The sequence below is a fragment of the Myotis brandtii genome, unplaced genomic scaffold, assembly GCF_000412655.1.
Source record: "Myotis brandtii unplaced genomic scaffold, ASM41265v1 scaffold986, whole genome shotgun sequence".
Lineage (NCBI taxonomy): Eukaryota > Metazoa > Chordata > Mammalia > Chiroptera > Vespertilionidae > Myotis > Myotis brandtii.
In genome coordinates, this window is record NW_005372102.1 from 3,270,610 (window position 1) to 3,280,320 (window position 9,711).

The 9,711-nt window shown below is 46.7% G+C and overlaps 1 long non-coding RNA gene across 1 annotated transcript in view; it reads left to right on the forward strand.

The window, feature by feature from the left end:
* LOC106724806 overlaps positions 1 to 9,711 on the forward strand; it is a 24,056-nt gene extending 14,345 nt beyond the window's left edge. Inside the window, exons 3-4 of the long non-coding RNA XR_001360640.1 lie at positions 7,139 to 7,145; positions 9,600 to 9,711. This is a non-coding gene — a long non-coding RNA (uncharacterized LOC106724806). The remainder of the gene's footprint in view (positions 1 to 7,138; positions 7,146 to 9,599) is intronic.

Below are 9,711 nucleotides of genomic sequence, written 5' to 3' on the forward strand. Positions count from 1 at the left end.
AAAAACTTTGCAACAGTGTTACTCTCCATGTTTTCATCCACATACGCTTGTGAATCTTTGTTCTCAGTGATGAATTTTGTTAAGTCTCGTAATAGGAGTAGCCTGACGGATGAAAGTAGTAGCTCGTGCATATCTCTGAAGGTCACGAAATATAAACCTGATGTAAAATCTCTGTCATCAGTGATGCAGCAGCAAAAGTCCCACTGATAATATCAAACGGAGTCATAAAGTTTTCTGTCGGACTATCAGTGTACATGTATACATTAAAAAATAAATGTATTTTTCATCATCATATACTGTGTTTTTGTCGCTCGAATGAATTTTATTATTTCTTCAAGGTTCTTCACATACGTACACCTTAAGAGATATCAAGTAGGCATAAGCTATCTTACACAAACTAGAAGGATATAAAAAGGAAATACTCCCTCTTGTGTTTATTCAGAATTTGACAGAGGTAATCTGCTCTGAATTTCTGCACAATAAAGATGACTCCTAACTAATTGGCTCATTAGGCATCTTGTCCAGTTTGCTGATTTGCGATACAACAGCCTGACATGTATGCAATGGAGACATGGTCTGCTTCTTTGTCTCTTATTTCCACGTCAGCATTCACAGACAGGGTTCCCACCTCCCCCACCTCCACCCAGCTGAGTGCCTGTCCAGCCCCACCCACTGCCACACCCTGTCATTGTTGCCTCAGCTGACCCAGCCAGGGTAGGTTTTCTGTCATTATGCCCTTGGCAGGAAGTGGCCACAGCAGATGGTGGGGACCAGGCTTCACTGAGGACCCTCCCTCTCTCCGTTCCCATCGACGGTTCTCCCCCACCAAGGGCATGAGGCTGGCAGGGGGCCCCGTCACCCTGAGGATGCCCCTCTTGCTGCTTGGGCTCTGGGTGGTGATGGCTCCCGCCCAGTGTTCTCAAGGCCGCCCCTCCTGGCGCTACATCTCCTCCGAGGTGGTGATTCCCACGAAGGAGCTGCACCACAGCAAAGCCGTGCGGGCAGCAGGCTGGCTCTCCTACAGCCTGAGGTTTGGGGGCCAGAGACACGTCCTCCACATGCGGCGCAAGAGACTCTTTTGGCCTGGACAGCTGGTGATGATGACTCAGGATGACCAGGGGGCCTTGCAGGTGGACTACCCCTTTGTCCCTCTCGACTGTTACTACCTGGGCTACCTGGAGGACGTCCCTCTCTCCATGGTCACCGTGGACACGTGCTATGGGGGCCTGGAAGGCATCATGAAGGTGGACGACCTTGCCTATGAAATCAAACCCCTCAAGGATTCCCAGAGGTTTGAGCATATCGTTTCTCAGATCTTAGCCGACACTAACGCCATAGGACCCATGTCCAGTCTGGGACACAAGGCTGAGAGGTACCCGCTGCTCTCTGACCCGAACCCCAGTGCAGCCTCCAGGGTCAGCAGTAAGATCTATGCATCCCACAGTGGAGCTATGAAAGGCTGTCTTATGAGTGCCCATTCCATTTATACTCTGTACAACAATGTGTCACAGTGTGCCCAATACCTGGTACATATAGGTAGTATGATAGACGCCATGTTCAGAGGTCTTAATATGAGGTACTACATCGGCCTCATGGTCATTTACAATGTGAGAGAGCCAGAGCCAACCGATATAAGCAACAATGATGCGTCATATGGTCCATTTGCTCAGAATTATGGTTACAACATTTATGATGTATTTAAGCCACATTCAGCCATAATCATGAAAAGAGATGGGCCCCATGAACTTGATTTTGATCCATTTCTCTATGGATTATGCACAAGATATAGTCTCATCTTTCTGGTCACCTATCCAGACATCATTTATTGTCATCGACTATAGCCTCCCACCAAATAGGGGCCTCTTTTGGTCTGTGGTTAGATACGATGGACTGTGTTTGCCAGAGAAGGACCACCTGCATCATGTACAGTTACCCTGTGTTGACAGATTCATTCAGTAACTGTTCCTTTGCACACACAGAACACATATTGTATAATAACGCAAAATGCCTGTTTAGAACTGAAATGGTGCATACAAACAGTAGCCTGACAACCATTCGATGTGGAAACTCTGTGGTGGAAAACGGAGAGCAGTGTGACTGTGGGACCTTCAAGCAGTGTTACAGCAACACGTGCTGCGAAAGTGACTGCCGCTTTACACCTGGGAGCATTTGTAACAGAGAAACGTGCTGCACAAACTGCACCCACGCGCCTGCAGGGACGCTCTGCAGACCGATCCAGAACATCTGTGACCTTCCGGAGTACTGCAAGGGGAAGGACACGAATTGCCCCAGTGACTTTTATCTGCAAGATGGAACCCCGTGCACTGAGGACGGCTACTGCTATGAGGGCAATTGTACCGACCGCAGTATGCACTGCAAGGAGATCTTTGGGGAGGGGGCGCTGAGCGCGCCAGACGTCTGCTACAGCATCAATAAAAAGGGCCACCGATTTGGACACTGTAAAGTTACTGATGGATTCCTGCCAAAAGGTTGTGCGGATGCTGACGTTAAGTGTGGACGCCTACAGTGTGTCAACGTCACTCATCTGCCTCGGTTGCAGGAACATGTGGGCTTCCATCACTCAATCATAGGGGGGTCCTTGTGTTTTGGGGTGGGTGCACACCGTGGGACAGAAAGCACTGATGTTGGTGCTGTGAGACCTGGTACTCCCTGCGGCGGTGGAAAGTTTTGTCTTCAGGGCTTCTGCAATGCTACCCTGGCGGCCATAGACTACAACTGTCCCCCTTCGAAATGCAACTACAGGGGCGTGTGCAACAATAACAGGAACTGCCATTGCCATGTAGGCTGGGACCCTCCCCTGTGCATTAACAGTGGTGCGGGAGGGAGTGTGGACAGCGGACCGGCTCCAAGAAGAAGGCGGACAGTGAGGGCAGGTGGTATGTCACTGGTGTATTTGAGAGTGATTTTTGGTCGCTTGCTTGCCCTCATAGCGGCACTCCTCTTCGGCGTAGCCATGAATGTGAGAACTATCCAGACCACTACAGTCACTGAAGTGAAAGTTCCTGGAAAGTAAACAGCAAGTCAGCCTTCCGACCCCTGGACAACTCAGGCAACATGAAGAAACACCTGAAAAAAGTCACCATAACCAGCTGGCAGAGCTCAAGTCCACACTTCTTAGAAGCTGCAGGAGTCCTGCCCCACATCCAGGGTGAGCCCAGTGTGGGCACTTTCACACCACTCCCTCTGACAGCTCGCTGGCCAGCGTCTGCAATAAAGCCTGAGCACTGAGTGTTGGCGTCCTGTGCAGTTCTTGTAGGTCTGTAAGAGCCCTGAACGAGCCTGAGACTCAGGCCTGGAGAGGAGACCTGGTCAGCAGCTGGGCTTGTGCTGTGGACGCCTGTCCCAGGATTAGTGACAGTGGCCACAGGTTCCTTTAGGACCAATTCCTGTCAATTCCCCACAATCGTGCCCTTCAGCACCAAGTGTCCCCCAGTCCCTAGGTAAGATCTCCTTCTCTAAACAGGTTGGGCTCAGGGCAATGGGCGTGCTCCTGGCCCCCAACCCTGCCTGTTTCACACAGGGTGGCTGCGGGTGTGGGCTGCGAGTGAGGGTTCCATGTCTGCTAGTGACACCTGAGCCCCCTGGAGAGCACCCTTTCCTGTGTGGCGGCAGATCAGTCAGTGGCACTCAATCAGAAGGAGGAAGAAGTGGCCCTCCTGACGCTGACCCAGAGTGAGAAGGCAAGCCGAGAGTGGCTATAGGGCTAAGCCTGGGACTGACCTGTTGGCAAAGTCACAAACAAGTCCCAGCTTAGAGGGCACAGTCCTCTTAGCATAATTAGGCTGGACCTTAGGTCGCTCCCTAGATCTTATCTGGGAAGCTAATGGGCTGTGGGAGGTGCAGCAAGTGCTGCCAAAACAAGTGAAACTCACAAGAACACTGTAACTATGGTGACCACTACCTTGTTTACCTCTGGCTATAAAATAAAGGCTCAGCTGGCCTCTGGATCTCTCTGTGGCCTCAGCCAGGTCCAGGAAGATCCACCTAGAGACCCAGCTTATTCTCTTTGTCTGTCATTTCTTCATCCATTCACCGCCCTCACTCAGGCTTTCTAACCCTTGGCTGAGCTGGCTCAGCACACAATGGTGTGCTCCTGCCCCCCAACCCTGCCTGTTTCACCCAGGGTGGCTGCGGGGGGCTTGGGCTGAGAGTGAGGGTTCCTTGTCTGTTAGTGACACCTGAGCTGCCTGTGTTGAGGTGGACCAGTCAGTGGCAGTCAGTCAGGAAGGAAGAAGGAGTGGTCCTCCTGACTCTGGCCTCAATGGAGCCTGCTCATTCGGGCCTCTCCTCCCCCCCGGGCACTGCAGAGAGTGGCAGTGAGTGTGAGCTGAGTCCTGGAGAGGCACTGACACCCTCTTCCCCACAGGCCTGTGGGGCTGAAAACCCTCCTCTGTGTCTTCATCGTTTGCCCCTAAAGGCCATTGAACAACGTCATGTAAAGCTGATGAAAGTAACCCTTTGCCTGAACATTTAGAATGAGATATTTCCTCCATCAACGCAGGTCCATCAAGTGGAATTGAAAACTGAAATCCCCACAAGTTCAAGGGTCTGGGTGTCCGTGATGGGCAGACATGCCAAATGGACGTCAGAAGCTGAGGTTGGGACCCGTGTGGTCACTTATTGATTGAAAGTGTCTTCTGTGCCGGGCAATGTGGGAGAGCTGGGAAGAAGGAGCAGGCCCCGGGCTCGTGGAGCTCAAGTCCTGGTCTGAGTCAGTGAGAACCATACAGTGGGTCCTGCTAGGGCGGTTTCCTGAGGCACTGAGCAGCCAGAGGGTCATGTGTGGTCAGATGGACACCCACCTGAGGGCGCAGTTCCCAGGGATGATCTTATTCCCTGAGGGGCAGGTGGGCCTGTCAGGAGGCAGGTGTGAGGAGGAGCCAGGTGGGCCTCTCAGGAAGCAGGAGAGAATTGGGGCCAGGTGGGCATGTGGGGATCAGGGCTTGAGCTCAGCACGCAGCTGCCTGGGCTGTGATGGTGTCCCTCTTGGTGGGAATGTTGCAGAATTTACCAGGTGACCAGAAAACACACAACGGGTACTCAGGAGATTCAGAAAAACCCTCTATTTGCAGATGTACTAATACAGTGACTCAGTTTTCCAAAGCCTGAGTGATGAATATGGAGCAAGCTCTCCTTTTATCCCCTTAGTGTCAGTTAGAATGGGGAAGTAAGATTGCAGCTAAAGGCCTGGCCTGGGTGGTGCCAGAGACCTCCCCTCTTGCTAAGCTGTTAAATTCTTGGTTTATGGCCCTTGTAAATTGGGAATATTTGGGAAAACAGATTATTGCCCATGGAAGGGGCAGTGACTTAATTATAGGCTGATGAGAATGTGTGTCAGAAGGCAGGTTACTGGTACAGATTCAGATGCTAGCCCCCCAGTTGTCTTACTTTCCCCTTCATTCCCCCTCCTGATCCTCGAGCTGGTTTTCAGCCTTGGGGATTCCACAGGAGACTCAGAGTGAGGGAGCAGGGTGTTCAGCAGCCCGAGTCTTTTCCATCTTCATCACCCAGGGGGTTGTGATGGCAGTCCAGAGATCTGGTCTGGAGTAACATCCGGGCCTTCAGGGCTTATTGATTCTGTCTCTATTAGCTGTTCTAAGCCTGTTGGCTTTCTTAGAGGAAGGGAGAAGGATTCTACACAGGTTTCTTCATTTCTGGCTTCAGAGCAGTTGGAGTGATGAGAAGCACGTCTCAGGGTCCCCTCTATTTCTCCTCCAGTTGGCCCATCGTCCTAGCTCTGCTCATGTCTGTCTAACTGCCTAACCATCCGCATCAAGGATCTTGGCTGTGAACTCTTTCAGGGAAAGTGGGTGTCGGTGGACTCCTCTAACTGCTTGGATGCTGAGGAGGGATGAAGTTTTCTTTCAGAGCCAAGAGATCTTTGCTCTCTGTCAGAGGGATGATGAGGCCTGGGCATGGAAGGAGCTGGGCTTATGACTTGGTGGAGACAAACTGTATTATAAAATTTAGTATTATTGAGCAATTAGAACAGCAAGAATTACAACAAATGGTCTGGTGGAAGGGAAGAGAAAACATTTCAATTCTAATCATTTCCTATTGAAATAGATTTTTTTTCTCCTTAAAATCACACTTATTTTTATTAAAGAGTCAAATTAAGACCATTTATCAATTTGGCCTGATTGTCTGCATAAACACAACAAGAATGGTAACTGACTGCCTTTGCTGGAATTTCATGATTGAGTCTCAATGTGCCCCTTAGGGCAGAGAAGCCAAGCCATCCAGCTGCCATCAGGCCTGCCTGCAGTATCTGCTGGGTTAGGTGAATTCCTCACCAAGATCTGTACCTGCAGCAGCTCCACTGGGGCCCACACCTTAGGCTTCAAAACCCATCTCAGCAGCCCTCCTACTCGTCATGGTCTAGAGTGCGTGGGGGTTTGGCAAGGATGCAGAGGCACCCTTGCTGCTCTCCTTCCACTCTGACCAATCAACAGCGATAGCAGGGTATGGGTCTGACACTCCAGCACCATCCATTTTCAGGGCTACCAAGCAAGAAACCGGGCTTTCTCCATGGCACTCTTATTGGCTTCAAGTCTTCAGAGTCCAGACATGACCTTTTTAAACATGACACTCCAGTCAAATTTTTCGGTCAATAAAACCACCATTGGAAACCTGTCTTATTGAATTTATGCAAAGAAATGCATTGCCATGATTCATTCATTAAGAATTGCCAAATTTCGGAGGGATCATATAGGAAGAAAATACACTAAGTTGCTTTAAGACCTTCTGATTTTCCTTGCCAGTCCTTTCCATGGACTCTTCAGAAGATGTAATATTTTTCCAAATGCATTATAACAAAACAGTAACTGTCTCCAAATGACAAGAAGAAATTTTAAATGACGTGATTATGGATTTCATTATAATGCAGATGACATGTAATATTGTCCTTTCTGTAAAACCTAACATTCTATAATATAACCAATAACCATCCTATATAATCCTATATAATAAAGAGGTAATATGCAAATTGACCCTCACACCCTTGTGTCACAAGATGGCTGCCCCAATGTTGTCACAAGATGGCCGGCAGGGGAGGATGGTTGGGGGTGACCAGGCCTGCAGGGGAGGGCAGTTGGGAGTGATCAGGCCGGCAGGGGAGCAGTGAGGTGTCAATCAGGCTGGCAGGGGAGTGGTTAGGGGGTGATCAGGCTGACAGGCAGAAGTGGTTAGGGGCAATCAGGCAGGCAGACAGGCAAGTGGTTAGGAGCCAGCAGTCCCGGATTGTGAGATTTGGGATTAGCCTAAACCGGCAGTCAGACATCCCCTGAGGGGTCCCAGATTGGAAAGGGTGCAGGCTGGGCTGAGGGACATCCCACCCTCCCAGTGCACGAATTTCATGCACCGGGCCTCTAGTTAGTTATAACTGTATTTAACAAATGTTCTTATGTACCTTCAGTATAAGCTTTTCCTTCATGAGAGAGAAAACAAACATTTGAGGCATTTCAGAGCCTATTGGGATAATCTAAAGCCAATTCTAGATCAAGAGAAAGTTTCTTAAAATTCAAACCCTTGAAGGATTGTCAAACTTGATTTATCAAAAGATTATATATCAAAGTGTATTAGACACAAACATAGGCTAGCAAATTTCAATTCCTATGATTAAAAGATGGTCTTTCTTTTTTTATTAAATACCTGATTAATATAACATAATCATTTTACTAGAGAAGAACTAACCAAAATAAGGTTTATTTTCTAACTTCTTTCGTTGTTGGGTGTGGACAGCCAATGACACTAATTGGGTCTCTACTATGAGTCTCCCTGAGTACATTGGCATAAGCTATTTACCCTGTGTTTAGGGAGGCAAAATGCAAATCATTTACTCTTAAATATCCTTGGTTTAGGGAAGGTAGGATTTACTAGATGGCCCCAAACTGCTTGGAATCTAGATTTTCTCGATGGTTGCAAACTGCTGTTTTACTATCTCAGTTTCCCTGTTCTGCTTGTCCTGGCTTACTGGCCTGTGTCATTTAATCAATTTCCTTTTAACATTTCTTTCTGAAAACTTTCTGTAACTTTCACAGACATTCTTACAACTTTCAGAAATAACCACCTTAAGAAACTACCTTCCTTTTCCCTTCAAAATGTATAACCATGGCTCAGACCTTCCATTAAGTATTTCTACTCTAATATTCTTTCTTTCTGTCATACCTTCAGCAATTTGTACAGACCTTTATTTTTTTATTTAAAATGTATTAGGATTCTTCACTCTTAGAAACCTTAATATTTCAATGATTACCAAAAAGTAAACAGCCAGCATTTCTTAGATTAACATTTATGAACACACTTTAAAACACAGTCTTACTTTCAAGAAAATATACATTCAACAAAATACAAGAGACCTTCTGTAATAAAAACTAAGAGTAGGCTAATTAAAACATGTCTAGCAATTAATGTTTCAGTATTTTATGTTATTTAAAAATATTTTAGATGTTTATCATTTAATCCAGCAATGCTCTAAAGCAGCGGTTCTCAACCTGTGGGTCGCGACCCCTTTGGGGTCAAACGACCCTTTCACAGGGGTAACCTAAGATCATTGGAAAACACATATATAATTACATATTGTTTTGGTGATTAATCGCTATGCTTTAATTATGTTTAATTTGTAACAATGAAAATACATCCTGCATATCAGATATTTACATGACGATTCATAACAGTAGCAAAATTACAGTTATGAAGTAGCAACGAAAATAATTTTATGGTTGGTGGTCACCACAACATGAGGAACTGTATTAAAGGGTCGCGGCATTAGGAAGGTTGAGAACCACTGCTCTAAAACCTCTAAGTTACCAAAGACTTTGGAAAACTATGTATAGGCATATGAGGCTGGAGAAAAGGCAAGGGGAGGAGGGAGCAAGCCCCATAGCCCAGTGATGGTGAACCTATGACACGCGTGTCAGAGGTGACACGCGAACTCATTTTGGGTGACACGCATCAACAGAGACAAAAAATTGCATAATTCAAATATTTGTCTCTCGCAACGACCAAAGTTGGGCATCACTCAAGTAATATTATTACTCACGTTACTCATGATCATCAATAATGCTCTAAAACCGATGTAAACATGTACATTAGTGTTGCATAGCAAAGATACATAGTGAAAACATCCAAGATACATTGTTCTAATAATGACATTAATATAAAAAGGTTAAGAATTGCACTATAAAGAGATTAATCTTTACTCATGACATTTTATTTTTAACTCGAGTGACAAAATGCCCAATTCTGGAGACGGCCTCGTTATTGTCAACATGTGCCTTGGGTAAGCTTCCCGTGCGTTCGGGTGCATTCGGCAAACGGACGCACTTGATCGCCATGTTCGTTAGGAGACAGGAGTGGGAGGGTTAGAAGAAAAAGATATACAGTGCAACAGTGCTCGACGAGACATTCTGCGTGTCGGATAATTGATTACAGCACCATATATTTGTTGGTTATACATACTATCTTTGAATTGTTTTGCACCAGGAGTCAGTGCAACAACACTGCAAAAAGTTAATAGGTAAGAAACCTATCAACCTTTTATAAAAAATGCTGTGATTTATATTTATTTATTTTTGCAGCCTTGTGATGGAGAATCAAAAAAATAAAAAAGCAAGATTGAATGATAAAGGAAGTGGAAGTAGCAGTAGCCGACCCTTTCAAGACATATGGACCGAGATGTACGGGATTGTC